This window comes from Leucoraja erinacea, chromosome 10 (genome assembly GCF_028641065.1).
Source record: "Leucoraja erinacea ecotype New England chromosome 10, Leri_hhj_1, whole genome shotgun sequence".
In the NCBI taxonomy this organism is placed as follows: Eukaryota; Metazoa; Chordata; class Chondrichthyes; order Rajiformes; family Rajidae; genus Leucoraja; species Leucoraja erinaceus.
The window spans coordinates 28,358,992-28,378,918 of NC_073386.1; the positions used below are offsets into that span (position 1 = coordinate 28,358,992).

Consider the following 19,927-nt stretch of genomic DNA (forward strand, 5'->3'; position numbering starts at 1 on the left):
GGACAGCATCCAACGTCAGAATCGAACCCGGGTCTCTGGCGCTGTGAGGCAGCGGTTGTACCAGCTGCTCATTGTGTTGCCTTCATTATAGTGATGGGGTGCTCTGCAATAGTGATCACCTTTCAAAGCTTTTGAAAGCCATGAAAAATATCCGTATTAAGACGGCGCTATTTGAAATAATGAGCATGCCCACCTCTCTAGTAGATTAATCAAACACATTTCCTCATTCGAATATTTCATGCGTCTCTTCAAAATATCATAAGCAGGAGATTCTGACTCAATACCATGTGCATATGCAGCGATTAAATTATGAGGGCTGCTGTGGAAGTTTTTTTTTAACTCTTCGACTGCTATTTTTCCTATGAAAATTATACATTTAAGATGATTTAATCACAAAAGTCATGATAATCATCGAACCCTTAATTTAAAACAAATTATCTAATCCAGATGTGGTACTTTCTCTGTAAACACTTAGTCCAACAGGATAATAAAATAAATAAGCATGAAGCGGGTTTGGGTTTCAAATGATGTCTAACACAGCCTGGGACCTTTGGAACTCAAACTGAAAACAGGAAAAATGTAAATATGGTAATATTTAGCTCGTGTTTAAAAATATATCAATTTTCACTTAACCTATATAGTAAAGCCCACACGCAAAGACTCCCATCTGTTTCGTGCAACATTAGTTATTACTTCAGGTTAGGAGAATATTACATGGTTTCTCGCTTTGAAAATCAGACGTACAGTAGAAATGAATTTCAACCAAACAAAAACAGTTCCATGCAAACACTTGTTATTTTATTAAATGGAACGCATTGAAGAAATAACGTGATTAACCAATATACAATCCATCTGTCTGTATCTATGCTCTTTGCTCAGATTTTGCCGAGTGTTTATAAACAGATCGCATATTATGGTATTTAATATGTTTCAGATGTTTTTTTTGTTCATCTATTCCTACTATGCCCTTCGAGAGCGTTGGTAATGAATGGAGGAATTTTACCTCAGCCATCTTCCCTCCATATAATTAAGGAATCATTGGATCAGTTTCCACTAACTTTTATTCAGCCCTTCGGTTTTTTTTGTCCATCCAATTTCATTTCATTTCAACTCAATTCCCGCCAGATCTATTACACACGTGACTGTATTAATGGTTTTGCAAGACATTTCTTCCTGCACAGGTGGTAGATGTTATTGATAACATACACTTACATTTAACGTGACATTGTACTTAGGCACTCTAACATACAATAAATCTGAGGTGCTTACATTTTATTGCATCATTGCAGTTTAAGCACAGCATAATCAATTTTAACCAAATGAAACACATATATTCCTATCAGATGTCTTGCCAAATCTTGTTGATTTCAAGGCACTGATCACCTTGATGGTATGGACAAGTTGGCCACGGGGTCCTTTTATCTCTCAATTGTTATTCAAAATGCATTAATGCAAACACTGTAACACAACACATTCATTAAACAATTGATGAAGTATGATAAGCTTTTCATTTTCTTGTATGTCCATAGACATAAAATTCAACGTTGTTTCTCTCTCTGCAGGTGCTACCTGATCTGCCGAGTAACCCCAGCAATTTCTGTTTGTTATTAATTTAATACACTATGTTCTGAAAACTAAGCTGTATCAATAAATAACGGAATGCATACATTTACACTGCTTTGAAACCAGTAATTGTTCCCAAATTACAATCACTGCACATCTCGTATTTGTATGTGATGAATAAACTTGACTTGAATGTTTCCAACTTTCATTTGACACTCTACTTCATTAGGTGGTAATAGGAAAGATAATCAATATTTGGTCAAGGATCAAACCTTGCATCAAACAAGGAGACATTAATCAAATCACAGTTACACAAAAACAGGCCTTTGGTCCAACTTGCCCATACTGACTAATCTCATGTGCCTGCATTTGCCCCATATCCCTCTAAATATGCCCCATGCCCCATATACCTACCCATGAAACTGTCCAAATTACTTTTAATGTTGTTATTGTATCTGCTTCAACTCCTTCCTCCTCTGTGTGAAAAAGTTGCCCGTAAGGTTCCTATTAAATCTTTCCCCTTCCACCTTAAATCTATGCCATCTAGTCCTTGATACCCCTACTCTGGGACCACCCTAAGAGAGTTGGGAGACAGAGACATTTAGGCCATGAATTCCGATGTGTCAGATTTTGGTAGCTGGAAACAGTAACTAACACTCAAATGCTGCAGATTAAGAATTCACAAGAAACTAGAACTGGATGCTGAGAATTCAAAAGATTGTTGAACAATAGTAAGTTACAGAGATGAAGAATGGAACGAAAAACCCATGGAAGGCTTTGAGGCCAAACCTGATAATTCTAAAATCATTGTTGTTGGGCCATGAGCCAACATAGGTCAAAGCACATAGTGAGCCAGTATGAAGAGTTTCATAGGATATATAAAGAAAATAATTATTTCCACATGGTTTAGTGTGTAACTTGAATAAGCCGCTGAAAAGAATAACTGGGGGGTTTGGGAGATTATTTTACACTAAGTTGTAAGTTTGAGAAGGTTTCACCAGAAACAATAGTGCCTATGGGATTCTAATAGCTTTTAAAAGAAAAGATAAACATTTTATTAAAACTTTGACTTATAGGCCACAGTTACTTCCCAAAGCTATGCCTCAACTTAATACTTCTGCCCTAAGTTTTGATTCCTTGTTAAGGATAACTTGCAACGTTTAAATCCATGTCATGCATCATTTAATGATCTAATGTGTTGATATATTTTTCTTTTGATTCCAACAGCTTTTTGTGTGTAGTTTTTTTTTAATATTGAAGGAAACATGAAAGGGAATATTCAAACCTTTGTTCAGATAAGGTTCATATTTAATGTATTTTTATAAAAGCTTTGTGAGTTTATTGTTGTATTTATTTGATAGAAAAGAAAATGTATAAAGTTTATACATTTGACACAACTTTTGCTTTCTTAGAATTAAAGAAGAAGTAATAGAGAATCAAAGGGAATGATTTTGACGTGCAATCTAAAAAAGGGTTGAAAATCAATGTTTATCTGAAGGGCAAAGGACTTATTTTCAGCTATCAATTTGAAGAAGCTTCAGATATGAACTGGGTTCTCTTTAGCACCTTTACAACTTGGTATGGAAGAAAATAAGATAGCTGCTAGATGAAGTTGCCAGTATGGTGGGGACTTTTTGAGGGGGGAGCAGACTGTGGTCGCAAAAATGGGTTGAGAGACAAAATGTTTCTGTCAGGTCAGAATGAGTACGGGTGTCACATTAACCCTTTACTAAAGCAAACAAAAAAGGTTTTCTACTTCATTAAACTGTTGACATCTTAATAAACAAAAGGCCATTAACCATTTCACCTGCTCAACTCACCTCACATTGAAAATTGCAATGAAAGTTAATAGCTAAAATAGAAGGAAGAATGGCAATTTCATATTCTGGCTTTTTTGAACCTATGGACATGCTAACATACTTATCAAGTTTGTTATTGTATGAAATATTTTAATTCTCTATAAAGCACTTCCGCAAACAGCAGGGAAATAAATAAGCAGGACATTTATTTAATATTTTGGTTGAACATGCGGGAACTCCTTTATTGCTCTTTACACTTGCTCTCAAATCTGTAATGGTAGATGAGAACACTCTGTTTTGTGTTTATTCTAAAATATGGCACTTTTGAAAGTATTATCCTTCGTCAGTGATATACAGAAGTGCCAGTTAAGATTATTTGCTCAAGGCTCCAAAATGGACTTGTCAAATTCATAGTCAAAACTGATTGACTCTCTCGCTGTTTTAGCTCCTCGTCTGCTTTCTTTTTCCATTTAATCAAAATTAGAATTCTAACATTTTCTTTCACCAGGTTACTTAATAAAATATAGTAATTTTCTGGCTACATTAAAGACTTTGTAACATTTGTTCTTTGGTGCTCATGCCGACTTGCTGTGCACATGTTGGCTGCCAGTCATCCAATATGCTAAAAGTGACTACATAACCTTTTCTTTCACTGTCCACCCTCTCTTTATTATGCCCTCGTTCTCTCTTTCTTTTAATTTTTCTCCACGTGTCATTTTGTAATAAAATATAATTGTCATACACCACAGAAATAGACCCTTAGGTGCATGGAGACTGTACCAATGAATACATATTTACACTTATCATATTTTATTTCCCCCGCAGAGCAATTAACTGCCCCCCCCCCCATACTAACACTCAACTCAGGGGAGTGTTTACAGTAGCCAATTAACATCATTGGCATGTGAGAGGAAATTAAGCATCAGAGGAAATCCATGCAGCCACTGTGAAGACTGGCAAAGTCCGCACAACCTCACCTGAGGTCAGGATTGAACTCAGTTACTGCAGCAGGGAAGCAGCAGCTCTATTAGTTGTTTTTTTCCAGGATGTAAATATTGAATACTGGGGGGCATAGCGTTAAGGTGAGGTGTGCATAGTGTTAAGGTGAGAGGGGCATGTGCAGGTCAGGTTTTTTTTCACAGAAACGGTGTTGTGTGCCTGGAACGTTCTGATGAGGAGTAATGGTGGAGGCAGATACCATGCTGGCATTTAACAGATTTCTAGTTAGGCACATACTGTAGATATGGAGGGATGTGGATTTTGTGTATGTGGTTAAACATTGGTCTTAGCATCATGTTCAGCACATACACTATGGGCTGAAGGGCTTGTCCTGAGCTGTACTGTTCTATGTTCTATGAATTTACACATCTCTCATTTACAGATGAATCAAATATCACTATGATACCATATTTTGCTTTGTAAACAGGAATTATTTCTTAATAAGAAAAGGGAAGGGTTTGCGAGACAATGCGCTGGGGAGCACTTCGGGTCCAGTGATCACAATACCATTAGTTTCAATATAATTATGGAGAGGGTCAGAACTGGACCTAGGGTTGAGATTTTTGATTGGAGAAAGGCTAACTTTGATGAGATGCGAAATGATTTAAAAGGAGAACTGGGACATTTTGTTTTATGGGAAGAATGTAGAAGAGAAATGGAGGACATTTAAAGGGGAAATTTTAAGAGTACAGAATCTTTATGTTCCTGTTCGGTTGAAAGGAAACAGTAAAAATTGGAAAGAGCCCTGGTTTTCAAGGGAAATTGAACATCTATAATCCTACAATAATTATAGGCAGCATGAAGTAAATGAGGTGCTTGAGGAGTATAAGGAATGTAAAAAGAATCTTAAGAAAGAAATTAGAAAAACTAAAAGAAGATATGAGGTTGCTTTGGCAAGTAAGGTGAAAGTAAATCCAAAGGTGTTTCTACAGCTATATTAATAGCAAAAGGATAACGAGGGATAAAATTGGTCCATTGGAGAGACAGAGTGGACAGCTATCTGCAGAGCCAAAAGAGATGGGGGAGATATTGAACAATTTCTTTTCTTCGGTATTCACCAAGGAGAAGAATATTGAATTATGTGAGGTAAGGGAAACTAGTAGAGTAGCTATGGATACTATGAGTTTCAAAGTAAAAGAAGTACTGACACTTTTGAAAAATATAAAAGTGGATAGGACTCCAGGTCCTGACAGGATATTCCCTAGGACATTGAGGGAAGATAGTGTAGAAATAGCCAGGGCTATGACAGAAATATTTCAAATGTCATTAGAAACGGGAATAGTCCCCGAGGATTGGCGTACTGCGCATGTTGTTCCATTTTTTAAAAAGGGGTCTAAGAGTAAACCTAGCAATTATAGACCTGTTAGTTTGACTTCAGTGGTGGGCAAATGAATGGAAAAGATACTTAGAGATAATATATATAAGCATCTGGATAAACAGGGTCCGATTAGGAACAGTCAGCATGGATTTGTGCCTGGAAGGTCATGTTTGACTAATCTTCTTGAATTTTTTGAAGAGGTTACTAGGGAAATTGACGAGGGTAAAGCAGTGAATGTTGTCTATATGGACTTTAGTAAGGCCTTTGACAAGGTTCCTCATGGAAGGTTGGTTAAGAAGGTTCAACTGTTGGGTATAAATGCAGGAGTAGCAAGATGGATTCAACAGTGGCTGAATGGGAGAAGCCAGAGGGTAATGGTGGATGGTTGTTTGTCGGGTTGGAGGCAGGTGACTAGTGGGGTGCCTCAGGGATCTGTGTTGGGTCCTTTGTTGTTTGTCATGTACATCAATGATCTGGATGAAGGTGTGGTAAATTGGATTAGTAAGTATGCAGATGATACCAGTATAGGGGGTGTTGTGGATAATGAAGAGGATTTCCAAAGCCTACAGAGTGATTTAGCCCATTTGGAAGAATGGGCTGAAAGATGGCAGATGGAGTTTAATGCTGATAAATGTGAGGTGCTACACCTTGGCAGGACAAATCAAAATAGGACATACATGGTAAATGGCAGGGAATTGAAGAATACAGTTGAACAGAGGGATCTGGGAATAACCGTGCATAGTTCCTTGAAGGTGGAATCTCATATAGATAGGGTGGTAAAGAAAGCTTTTGGTATGCTAGCCTTTATAAATCAGAGCATTGAGTATAGAAGCTGGGATGTAATGTTAAAATTGTACAAGGCATTGATGAGACCAAATCTGGAGTATGGTGTACAATTTTGGTCACCCTATTATAGGAAGGATGTCAACAAAATAGAGAGAGTACAGAGGAGATTTACTAGAATGTTGCCTGGGTTTCAACAACTAAGTTACAGAGAAAGGTTGAATAAGTTAGGTCTTTATTCTCTGGAGCGCAGAAGGTTAAGGGGGGACTTGATAGAGGTCTTTAAAATGATGAGAGGGATAGACAGGGTTGATGTGGACCAGCTTTTCCCTTTGAGAATAGGGAAGATTCAAACAAGAGGACATGACTTCAGAATTAAGGGACAGAAGTTTAGGGGTAACATGAGGGGGAACTTCTTAACTCAGAGAGTGGTAGCGGTGTGGAATGAGCTTCCAGTGGAAGTGGTGGAGGCAGGTTCGTTGGTATCATTTAAAAATAAATTGGATAGGCATATGGATGAGAAGGGAATGGAGGGTTATGGTATGAGTGCAGGCAGGTGGGACTAAGGGAAAAAAGTTGTTCGGCACGGACTTGTAGGGCCGAGATGGCCTGTTTCCGAGCTGTAATTGTTATATGGTTATATGTTATAATGCCAAAAATCTTCCAAGCCATGAATTGTGTAAATACAACATCATATCTGAGTGCTTTGCTATGCATAATATTTATAGCAATGATCATTGCTCCTATTAAGGCAAATACACACAATGATCTGAAGCAGGGAAAGTCACAAATCCTTAATTAACATGAAGTAATTTATAAATCTCTCATATACAGATGAAACAAAATATCACTAAAATATATATATTTTTATAAATATGGATTATTTCTTAAAAGGAAGAGTTAAAAACAGTTATGATTTTTAGAGTTACTGCAAATACTTAGTTCCATCAGACAACTCCAAAATGTCTTCCAATGGGTGAATTGTATAAAAGCAACATTGGGGTATCTGAGTTTGCTATGGTGATTTGCTGCTTGACAATTCCTGCAACACTTAGGCTAAATATTGGAATTTAAATTTGACAGTTTTCAAGAAACATTTATGTGGGTTCTTAATATATTGTGGTAAATGCCTGGGGGTGCATGCTCTTCACCTGTACATTTTTTGAACCATCATTTTTTGAACCAAAGCCCATTTCCTTGCATGCCAAAACAACTCTCAACACTGTAAAAACTCAAAAAGCTGGAGTAACTCAGCGGGACAGGCAATATCTCTGGAGAGAAGGAATGGGTGACGTCTATCTTCGGTTTAAACCAACATCTGCAGTTCCTTCCTACACATCTTAACATTATATCTCCATCCTTGCAACATACACAAGGGTGAAGGAGTGGGATGTCATTTTACTTGATCAAAGTCTTTAATTCCAGCAGCAATGTTGATTCTCCTGGGCACTTGAGAATTGAGCGGATGTTTGACAGAATTGGATGTTCTGGATTTTGAATTAACCCATTTCAATATCATGTATAAAGTCTACACATGAAAGTATTAGTAAGCAGAAGGCTTGAACATTAGAACTGGATACTGGAAAACATCCCCAGACTTGTTCTAACCACCCAAAACAATGTCAAAGGTTATGTGATGTAAGAAATGGGTTTGCGAGCCCTGTTTTCCTTATCCAAGGCCTTATTGAATGGTAGTGTGTTAGGTTCAGCAAGGCACAAACAATATACGTTTGATAGCACAGGACAGGTTCTTTGGCCCACAAAGTCTGTGCAAATATGATGTGATGATAAACTAATTTCATCAGCCTGCACATGATCCATATCCCTCCATTACACAGCACCTTTAGTGTAGAAAAGTGGCACTAGGCAGCTCACAGAAAGAAAAACACAGTAGATGATTAAAACAACGACTAAAAGGTGTTTTTCGTAAGTACTTTTAAGGGGGGGGGGCTTTAAGGAAAAGATAAAGGGGAAGAATTCCAATGTATACGTGACCAAGTGAGCACAAGGGAGATTAGTGCATGGTACAGGTCTGAGATAAAGGCTGGGAAAATGGGTTTCCATTGGCTGAAGTTTATGGAGGGATGAAGGCCAGCCAGGACCGAATGACCGAGGCTTTAAGGGACATAGGGCCCGATGCACCGGTGTGTGCTGCTGGACGGGTAAGTGCAACATTCAGGCATCGGCCAAAAACTAGCGTTTCTCCAGTCAATGTATATTCACGTTTACAAAGCCAAATTGAACACAAGCGATGTTGGATAAACGTCTCCGCAGAGTGAAGTTAAGCCATGACTCTAGATTAACACCGAGAGCAGAGTTGGCAGGAAGCAGAACGCTCTGTGCATTGAAGGCACCTCGTCGTGTGAACTCAGCCGCGCTGTGCAGGCTCACACGTGGAGGGTGCTCGCCAGCAAAAGGAGCTGAATTGCGGATGACCAGAGGTACACACGCTTTTGCGGGAGTGATCTTTAAGGGAGAAGAACGCGAAAGGGGTTGATCTGGTGCTGTTAGTGTGAGCGGTGCAGGAGGAAAGTGCGGGGGTGATGGGAATTGAGCGAAGAACAACAACATACCGGAAGCAACGGGAACCAGATGAAGGTAATGTGATGTCCATCTCTCGGATTACTACATGTGCGATGTATCTGTATGCTTATAAAAATATATGGCCAGTGAAAGTATATCCTTAGGTCCCTTTCTCTTGTAAAACAGGTTGTGCTGAAATACAGATGAGCAGACTTCTATTTACATAAGCGGTGCCGAAGCAGAAGAGGCCGCTTGTCTAACGTGTAAACGTAGTCAGGTTTGTTCGAAAGCATGCGGCGATCCGTCCGTGCATGCAGGCAATTAGTTTAGCTGTAAATATAGACGCCTATTTATCAGCCAGCTCTTGGTGAATATGCTGGCGAGCTAATGTGTTTCAGATGTATTTTGCGAGGTATTCAGCTGCGCTCCCGCCATGCTGTGAAGACCAAAGAGCCTCAAAGGATGACTGACGGGGAAAGCTGCGAGGTGCTTATCTGGCGTTGCCAAGTTGTTTTTGCAAGCAAGATAAGCAAGCGCGAACGCTATTTCTCCTCCTTATGCCGCACTTTCAGATTGGAGAGGCGCAACACTCACATTAGCAGTGATTTCCCACAGTGGTTGCAATGTTTTTGTTGTTTTATTTGTCCGCGCAAGTGTGTTCTTAATCGCAGAGTCCTTAACGCGTTTTTTTTATAAATTCACCAATCAGGTCAAAGTAGAATCTGAACAAAAATAAAAGGACCGGTTCGCTTTCAGCAAGTGCACAGCATCGAATTATTGCCAAACGACAGTGACATGACAAAGTCACGCGTATCTTACAACTTTGAAGAGATTGGGTCAGATATGTTGAACGGTCTCCACAACACCCAGCAATTCATTGTTGTAACCCACGTGTCTCCGGAATCAATAGATTTAAAACATAATTTAAAAATTATGCGTCTCGCTTGTTACTTAATAATATATTTATACTTTTTATATTTCCTATATAAACAACTCGGCTATATAGATGAAGGTCCAAGGTCATCCGTGGCCTAATACAGATACTGTTTCTCATCCAGATGTTGCTATGCATAACGGAGTCTAAAAATTCGGCATATACCATTTATTTTTTTGGCGAATGCTTCAGTCAAACACAAGCGAACTGTATTTACACGAAATATTGATCTAATGTAATAGTGGGCACACATATCTATTGAATGCGGAATACAGGAAACATAACAGAAAATAAGCACCACCGGGTTAAAATAAATTCACAGAAGATCGGCATCTCAATGCAAACTTACTTTGAGTTGCTTTCCACTCACTGTTAGTGCGGCTTAGTCTCCAAACACTACAGCAGAGAAGAGCACTTTGCAAACTTTCCCTTCCCCTCCCTTTCCCTCCTGAGATATCAGTGCCAGGCAGGTTTGACAATTATTTAACACCTCGTGTTGGTATTTACAACAAAACTAACTTGCGACAAGTTAATTTTGCTTTTTATATGACTTTGCCAACCAACGATGTACTTTGACACGAACCCCAGCCTCCAAGACGCTGGGCTGTAAACTTGGTTGTAAACTGTAGCAGAACAAACACGTCTTAAATCTGGGAAATGCCCACAATCTGCATCGTGCAAAGGTGCCAAACGGGTGGCGAGAAATACTTCAATATTAAAAGCCGATGATGGACGATGAGTTTGAGATTATAATGGCAAAGCGGATTCCTTCACAACCGCGCTTTAGATGAAATTATGATTTAAAAAAAAAAGTCTGGTACAACAGCGCAGTCAGACTCAATGTATCATTTGAGAAAAATGGCAAGGCAGCTTCAATTTATTTGAAAGTACTCGACAGGAATGTGAACGAATCTGATATGAGCAGTTAATATGGCTTCACGCCCAATAACTTTCATTCCCCCCTGAAGCATACTCTGTGTATGCACGTCTCTTGGAAATAAAATAACAAGGTATTATTGTCGAGATGCTGCTTTTAATTTACAAGTGCTACCGGTTCTAAGTAATTTGTAGCGCTATTTTTATAACTCTGGTTTCCTATGCAGATTCCTGGTACAGACCATCGACTGGTTCCCACCTGACCCTGTCTAACTGAATCCTCTCACTCTTTGAATGGCATTCTTGCAGTGTACCGAGTATTGGAGCATCGATTAGATCCGCTATTCATCGCCAATCATATGATCGATTGCATTGATCTCAGTTGGAGCGTCCGGCACTGCGCAGTTTCAAGTGTCACATCCCATTGGTAATTGCAAATGGCCAGCAGAATGTGAATCGTGCATGTACTTAATTAGCATCTGATATACCAATTATCCCAGGTCTGGTCTGGTCGTGAGCTGATCTGAGCTGGGCTTGTTCCTGCTGAAGGTAGATAAAATTGCAGGAGAAACTCAGCGGGTGTAGCAGCATCTGTGGAGCGAAGGAAACAGGCAACGTTTCTGGCCGAAACCCTTCTTCAGACTGATCTGCTGAGCTGGGCTGGGCTGAGTTGAGATTACAAAACACAAAGTGCCGGATTAACTCAGTGGGTCAGGCAGCATCTGTGGCAGGAATGGATGGGTAACATTCGGGCTGGAACCCTTCTTCAGATTGGTCTGAGCTAAACCGATCTGACTCGATTTGAGCCGGGCTGAGATGGGATGGGCTGAGCTGATGTGGGCTGGGTTAAGGTCGGTATGTGAGGATAGAGTGAGGTTGGTGGTGAATCGGGGCTAGGTTTATGGGTGCTGAACTGGTGGTGGTGTTAGGTTTGAGTTGTTATGAGGTGGAGTGGATGAGAACGTGGTGGAATGCGGGTGATGGTTTGGTGGTGGTGGTGGTGGCGTTGTTTTGAGCTTGGGTAAAGATGTGGGATGGATTGTTGTGGTGCTGAAAGTTTTCTCTGGGAGGTAGAGGCCCATTAATTTCTTGAGAACACCTCCTTTGATGGTTGACCTGTCTCCAGTGTACCAATGACCACATTGGCAACAAATCTCCCCACACCATCAGTTATCACGTCTATTGAGATCCATATTTTGTTGCATGCAACTTCATCTCTAATTTTCTGCACAACAATGTTGAAGTTGCTGTCAACATAATTTTTCCGTAATGATGACTTGCTTGGTATATGTTCCTCTGTGTATTTCCCTAAAAAACCTCTGAGAGATTTGTTTTCTAATTTCCAGTGGAATTCCAGCATCAATGAATGCGTTGCACAGATCACTCGGAAATTCAGATTTGCGTTTCGAGCCAGCAGTAAATGTTGTGAGGAGACAAGATTGCATATTTCCTACCTTCTGTTTCTCTGCCGCCAACTTGTGTTTAGCTGTCTGTACATGCTTGGAGATGAAATATTTTTTGTCATGATTCACTGCTTTCTCACATGCATTGCAAAACAGCACACAGTTGTCTGTGGAGAATATATCACTCCCGTATACTCTCACCAAATCGTTCAGGTTTTTTTACCAGGCGTCGACTTGACTTTAGGCATTTTGACGCTTGCAGGGGTAGATCCTACAGGAGCGGGGATGCAGACCTCTACAGACAGGCCAAGTACAAGCTAAGAAGAGGAGCTGCCAAGGAAAGGTACTCTGAGAAGTTGAGGTGCAAATTCTCAGCAAATGCCTCTTCTTCATTGTGGAAGGGCTTGCAAGAAATCACAAGCTACAAGAGGAAAACCCCCTCGCTCCTTGGACAATCGTCAGCTGACCAATGACCTGAGCGAGTTCTACTGCAGTTTCGATAAACAGAAACTTAACCCTGGTAACCCCAACCAACACCTACTCACAGCTTGATTCCAATTTGAAAAGACTGCACCCTTCCCCACATACTCCTCCCCATTCACCACTTCACACCTACTTAAAGCATGACTCCACTTTGTAAAGACTGGACCCTTTCCCACGCACCCCTCTCCAATCACCACTTAACACCCACTTACAGCCGGGTTTCACTACGCTGGCATAAATTTTCTTGTAAGTTACGTTAAAACGGCAAAAAAGTCTGATTTCGGCACAATCGTGAAAAAGGCATTATCTTCCTGAAATCATCAAAAAAGGCATGAAAAGGCACATGGCATTTATGGCAAAATCCTGGCTAATGATAACAAAAGCAGCAGCCAGGTCTTTGACATCAAGACTGGCTTTGGCACACAGCAGGGAAGGGTAAAGTCAGATAGGGCGATAGGGTTAGGAGACTTGATAGAATAGGGAGACAGACAGATTCTGTGGTTTACAAATGGAGCACTAGGGTGGTGTGTTGTCTTGTAGGTGCCAAAATTGAGATGTCTCTAAACCGCTGCAGAACATTCTCAAGGGGGAGGGTGAGCAGTCAGACATTGTTAAGCACATTGGCACAAATGGTAGATGGAAAAAGGGATGTCCTGCAAAGCGAATATAGAGAGTTAGGCAAAAAGGTTAAAAAGCAGGACATCAAGCATAGTAATATTTAGATTACTCCCAGTGTCACGTGCTAGTGAGGGGGGGAATAGGAAAATAGAATAAATGCATTTGTGGCTGAAGAGTTGCTGGAGGGGACAGAGATTCAGATTTTTGGGCCATTAGGATCTCTTCTGGGTCAGTGATGCCCTGTACAAGAAGGACAAATTGCATTTGAACTGGAGGGGAACTAATATCCTGACCAGCAGGTTTGGTAATGCTACCCAGAATGATTTAAATGACTGGCAGGCAGATGGGATCCAAAGCGGTATTGAGGCAGATGAGAGACTGGAAGTTGGTACTGAAGTCAATGACAGAAAGTTCAGTAGACAGGACAGACTGGAGCATGGCAGGGAACAAAATAAAATTGTTGGATTAAATTGCATTTATTTCAGTGCAAGAATCCTGACAGGTAAGGTAGATGAACTCAGGGCATGGATACGTACTTGGGATGGAGAGGAAGTAAGCAAGAATGTCGACGAGGACAGATTGGTAGACATAGTCCATATGAAGGCAAAGCTTTTTCCTAAGGTCCCCACATGGAGGCCTCTCTGGAAGGTTCGATCACATGAGATACAGTGAGAGCGAGCAAATTAGATACGGAATTAGCTTGATGATAGGAATCATATTATGATATTGGAAGTTTGTTTTTTGGACTGGGGCTATGACTAGTGGTATGCCTCAGGGGTCAGTACTGAGCCTATTGCTGTTTGTCATCTAGATCAACAATTTGGAAGATTATGAACAAGGCATTAATAGTAAGTTTACAAATGACACCAAAATGGGTAATATCACAGCAGGGTCAGATCAGTTGGGTAAGTGGTCCAACAAATGGCCAATAGAGTTTAATTTGGCTAAGTGCGAGGTATTGAATTTTGGGAAGTCAAACCAGTGTATGACTTTCACTGTGAACGGCGATGCTGTCGGGGGTGTTGGAGAGCAGAGGGACCCAGAAGTACAAGTTCACATTCCCCCAGACAGTGACATCACAGGTAGACAGGGTGATGAAGAAGACTTTTGTCAATGTTGGCCTTCATCAGTTAAGGGGCTGTCCCACTTGGGCGACCTAATTGGCGATTTTAGAAGCGTTTGAAAAAATGACATGTGAAGACCTCCTTCGACTGTAGAAGACCGCCTTCAGCTATGTTGAAGACCAGCTTCGACTAGTTACGACTAACTTTGGGAAAATTGGACACCAAATAGTGGGGAGTGAAGGCAACCTCCTTCGATCTCCTTCTAAAAGACCTCCCTTCGACTATGATGAAGACTACCTACAACTACCTTCGACTACCCTCGATTACCTACGACTAACATGCCAACCTACTATGACTTACTACGACTATACCTACGAGTAAAAAAAGTATCGATTTTTTCCATGGCAACCTTTTTTAACTCGCGGCCATTTTTTAACATATTGAAAAACCACCGCGACCTAGCTGAGGCCTCGAGTACATGGAGACCACTCTCGAGCATGAAGGAGAGTAACGAAGACCTCCTACAACCTCATGTCGACCATGCTGCGAATATGAGTCGCGGATTAGGTCACCCAAGTGGGACGGGCCCTTTAGGGAATTGAGTATGGTATGTTGGTCTAGTACAAGACTTTGGTGACATCACACTTGCAATATTGTATTCAGGTTTGGTTACCCTGATACAGAAAAATACATTAAGGAAAGAATGCAGAAAGGTTTATGAGGATGTTTTCAGGACCTGAGGTCTGAGTTAAGAAATGTGACTGGGCAAGCTAGGACTTTACTCCTTGGAGTGTAGGAGACTGAGGGAGATCTTATGCTGCATAGAATCATGAGGGCGTAGATAGGATGAATGCACGCAGTCTTTTTCCTAGAGTCGTGAATCAAGAATCAGAATGTGTAGATTTGTTGGGAGCAGTAAGATTTAAGATAGTAAAGTCAAGAATTGAGAGTCACAAAAGTACAGCACAATAAAATTCTTACTTCAAATGTTGGTAAAGCTTAGATGGGCATCTTGGTCAGCATGGATAAGTTTGGCTGAAGGGCCTGTTTCCATACTGTAAGATTTAATGACTCACCGACTCTAATGGTGAATGTAAACGTACATCATTGGAATTCTCCATCAAAAGTTAGGAGTTGCAATTCTGACACTCCATGTTCAGGAAAAACAGCAAACTTTCAGAAATAACAGCCTTCACATGTTTCATATGGTTGTTGAAATTAAATGCAGAAGAGGGTGAGGGATACATTTTTATCATGAATAAGTTAAATGGTTCAGTTTTATGGGAGCTACTAGTCGAGACAAGCTCATGGGACCTGGTGTACAAATCTTTAATCGCAGTTGGAAAGGTTAACAATGTAGCAATAAAGCAAATGCGTATCTGGCTAAAGACACAATGAACAAAAGCCAAGTAGATACATCAAATGGTAAAATCAGCTCCTGCTGGAGTATTCTGTCCCTGTTAGGAAGAACATTTAAGATCTTGGAGAGGTACGATGAGACTTGTAAGGATGGTTAAAAGATGAGGGATTGTGTTTATGTGGATTGACTGGAACAATTTGGATTGTTCTTCTTGGATCGTGGAGGCCAAGAGATTTGACAGGGGTATTTAAAATGCTGGAGGACTTGGGTAGAGAGAAACTTTTCCAATTTAAGGTGTCTGGCAAAAGAACCAAAATCAACACAAGGAAAAATAACTTTACACAATAATGGTTGGCTTTTGCTCACTGTTGATTGGGTTGTGGATTAAGATTCAACTGGAACTCTCAAAAGGGAAATGGATAAATACTCAAGGAGCGAAATGTGAGAAACTTAGGGGACATGACTGGCCTGAAATCTTATAGCTTGAAAAATTGAGTGGCTTTTTGACCTGAGCTGTTCTGTGGTTCTTTAAAATTGAAGGTACGATTTTGCTCACATTGGGACAAGGAAACATGTGAGCAATATTTACAATGAAACTAACACATGGCACTATAAAAGATTAACAAAGTTTGAATATGGAATCAGATGCGGCAGAGTGCATTTTCAAACATGCAATTGCACCCTATCACATACTGTATGCACATACAAATTTTTATGTTCCACATTTAGAGTATTGTGTTCAGTTTTAGTCATCTTGTTGTAGGAACAGTATTCTTAAACTGGAAAGACCGCAGAGAAGATTTATGAGGATGTTGCCAGGACTCAAGGGCCTGACTACAGGTAGAGGTTGAATAGGCTAAGACTTTATTCCGTGGAGTGCAGAAGGATGAGGGATAATTTTATAGAGGTTTATAAGATCATGCGGGGACTAGATAGTGTGAATGCACGGTCTTTAACCCAGAGTAGTGGCATCAAGAACTGGAGAACATAGGTTTAAGGTGAGAGGGGAGAGATTTAATAGGAATAAGAAATACATTTAAAGGACATCTTTCTCCTTGGCATTCTTGGCTGAATATGGCTGCATTGGCCTGCCTTCATCACAGAGTTAACTCAAGGATCTGTAATCCCATCTCATTGTTAAACTAGTTGAGTTCCCAATGTGCACTAAATGTAAATATATAGGAATGGATGGGATTTGCACTCTGATTCTGAAACATAGCTCAGGGGCCAAATTTCCACCCCTTTATCAGAAGTTTCTTCTTACTTAGTATGATGCTTTATATTCAACTGCATGAAGGTTTATCTGTCATTGTTCTCGTCACTTTTATATTATGTCAAACTCATTCTACATTTTCAAAATTCTTCTTTGCATTCCACTTTTCATTGCAATAAAGAAGAATGTAAATATCTATCATTGAATTCCTAAATCTAAGTTAATGATGGAGTTAGTTACAATGTTTCCAATAGAGGCTCTAGGATACTACCCTCAGCAATTATTCCAAGTTGAAGTGATGTACGAAGAATATACTTTATTTCCTATCTTCAAAACGCTTTTGTACCTGTGATAGAATTTATTCAAAATTCCTGGAAGTTTTGAAATTAATACATGGATATTTGCAATGAACTTTGTCAATTGCCTTTTGATGTCAAGGCAACTCACATGATTGTGCTTTCTACAAGCCAATCAGCATGTTACATCTTGTTGGATCTTCCTTTTCTGAAATACATTGCTGCTAACCAGTTTATTATAGTTGTATGGATAATTGTCATATTTCATCCAGAAAATTGATTTTGTTATTTTAGCCGAAACAGTAATAACTGTAATCTATCTGTACCTAACTGTCTCTGTTTTGTTGGCCTTTCAGAATAAAGCACTATGTTTGCCTAATTCCATTAATCTGGAACCTCCCTAGGGAGCAATAGTCCCTCATAATGATTGTCAGTGCTTCACAAATCACTTCCCTTGTGTTTTTCATCAGTCTGGTGTAAATACTACATGTCCCAGAGGGGTTATTGATTTTGAGCCTAATTAGCTTGTTTCTGATGCATCTAATTTATGAAAATGTCATTGATTTTCCTTGAAATATCTCTGTTGGAGAGGTTGACTATGTGGAGGAAGTTTTCAGAATAGTTATTGTCCTGTTAATTTTCAGTTTCAAGCTTGTATGGATATTTTATGTTTTTCATGTTTGTTTCATGGACTTTTGCAGGTGTACAGTAGAGAGAATACAGACCGGATGCATCACCGCCTGTTTGGCAACTTGAATACCCAAGAATGAAAGAGACTGCAGAGAGTGGCAGATACTGTCCTGTCCATCTCAGGTACTGACCTCTCCATCATCAAAATAATCTACTAGAGGCTCTGCCTCAAATCCAATATCATTATAGACCCCCTCCCCCCACCCAGGCCACATTCTCATTTCTCACCTACCATTGGGAAGAAGGTACAGGTCAGATAACTGTGATCACCAAGTTCAAGAACAGCTTCTTCTCAGCAACCACCAGGCTCTTGAATATTATACCACACTAACCTCAGCAACAATCTATCTATCTATCTATTATTATATAAATGTCTGTGGCTGCCGCCTGCCGTCCGTCTGGCTTCCGGCTGCCTTTCTTCCTTTTGTTTCGCTGCTCCTTCCTATCAGCTTCCAACACACTTCGAAACAAATTTGCAAGACAGGAACACTCTGAACTTTTCAACTCAATGGAATATCACAGCAAATGCTTCAACAGGAGGGGGAGGGCCAATTGGTATTGCAATTGGAACTGCTGCAGCAGGCAGGGAGGTGCAATTGGAATTTATTTTCAATCCACTGCTGAGGGAGGCAGGGGAGTGCTGGAATCTTACATTTGGGAACGGCTTCAGTTCCGTTGGAGGAGACGGGTGCATGGTAGAATATTGGGTTGGGGGATCACACCATTGGGGAGCAGACCCAACGGGTCTGCGCTTGGTCTAGTACATAACTAAAACTCTGATCATGTGCTCCTCCGGTTTGCAGAGTTTTTCTATTTGCACAAAAACGATATGCAAAAGCACTACAATTCTTCGCCAGGTTACTCACCGTTCTCCTGTGCTGCGAATGCAACAAGTTTTGTTCTGATCGGTGGTATATTGTAAAAGTTATCGAGGTATAAATATCTTAAAAATATCTTAACGCGCGTTGCGTTAAGTCTGAAGAAGGGTTTTGGCCCGAAACGTTGCCTATTTCCTTCGCTTCATAGACACAAAATACTTCAAGATGCAAGTAAATCCTAGAATATATAATTGTTTTAAATAAAGTCTGGCTGACTATAGGATGAATTTTTAAGGATTATTAAAAAAAATACATTGACAGCTGTCAACAAATTCTAGATTTCTTTACACATTCACAGAAACCAGAGAATAATTACTTTTATATTTTTGAATGAATTAGGACAATGAAATGTGATAAATTTACACTAAATTAGGACATTTTTAATGTATTCTTGATGGACTGTAAAAGTGGATCTTTGTCTAGTTGGTTAGCTGCAGACAATCCTCAGTGTCCACGTGCACGAGTGATTAATTGGCTGCTGAGCCAAGTTGTGACCTGAAGGTATTACCTTATTGTGAGAGATTGTTAGCAGCCTTTTGACATCGGATGTAACAATGATGTCAGGGGTCAGTTGTTGGTTGAACCACAAGGACATCTAAACCTTTGATGTGTGTTTCTATCTCACACAAAGAAATACTCTGCTGTTTAATAACTGCAGTAAATACATTTTAAACAAACTCTCTTCATAAAGAGCTTTTCTATAGTGACATTTAGTTCCTCATTTAATTCAGCAAAAAGCAAGCTCTTGACATCATCTTCTCCTGAAAACATAATTTCATGATCTGAAGCTATTATTAATTGATTACCTTCAGGAAGTGGCACATAGATAATTCTGAGATTGCCAGACTCCACTTTTAAATTTATATTGGTGTAGCAATCTGCAAGCACATTGATTTCAATGGGGCTTGTAAGACCGCAGATGCAGAGAAAGAAGTTGTTTAAGAAGGAACTGCAGATGCTGGAAAATCGAAGGTACACAAAAAAGCTGGAGAAACTCAGCGGGTGCAGCAGCATCTATGGAGCGAAGGAAATAGGCAATGTTTCGGGCCGAAACCCTTCTTCAGACTGAAGAAGGGTTTTGGCCCGAAACGTTGCCTATTTCCTTCGCTCCATAGATGCTGCTGCAC

General features: G+C 40.1%; 1 long non-coding RNA gene across 4 annotated transcripts in view; it reads left to right on the forward strand.

Annotated features, from left to right (window-relative positions):
- Window positions 1-8,468: 8,468 nt before the first annotated feature.
- The window catches only part of LOC129700959 (uncharacterized), a 50,976-nt gene continuing 39,517 nt past the window's right edge, over window positions 8,469-19,927 (forward strand). For all 4 annotated transcript variants that reach the window (XR_008724128.1, XR_008724126.1, XR_008724125.1 and 1 more), the window contains exons 1-2: window positions 8,469-9,060; window positions 17,934-18,045. This is a non-coding gene — a long non-coding RNA (uncharacterized LOC129700959). The remainder of the gene's footprint in view (window positions 9,061-17,933; window positions 18,046-19,927) is intronic.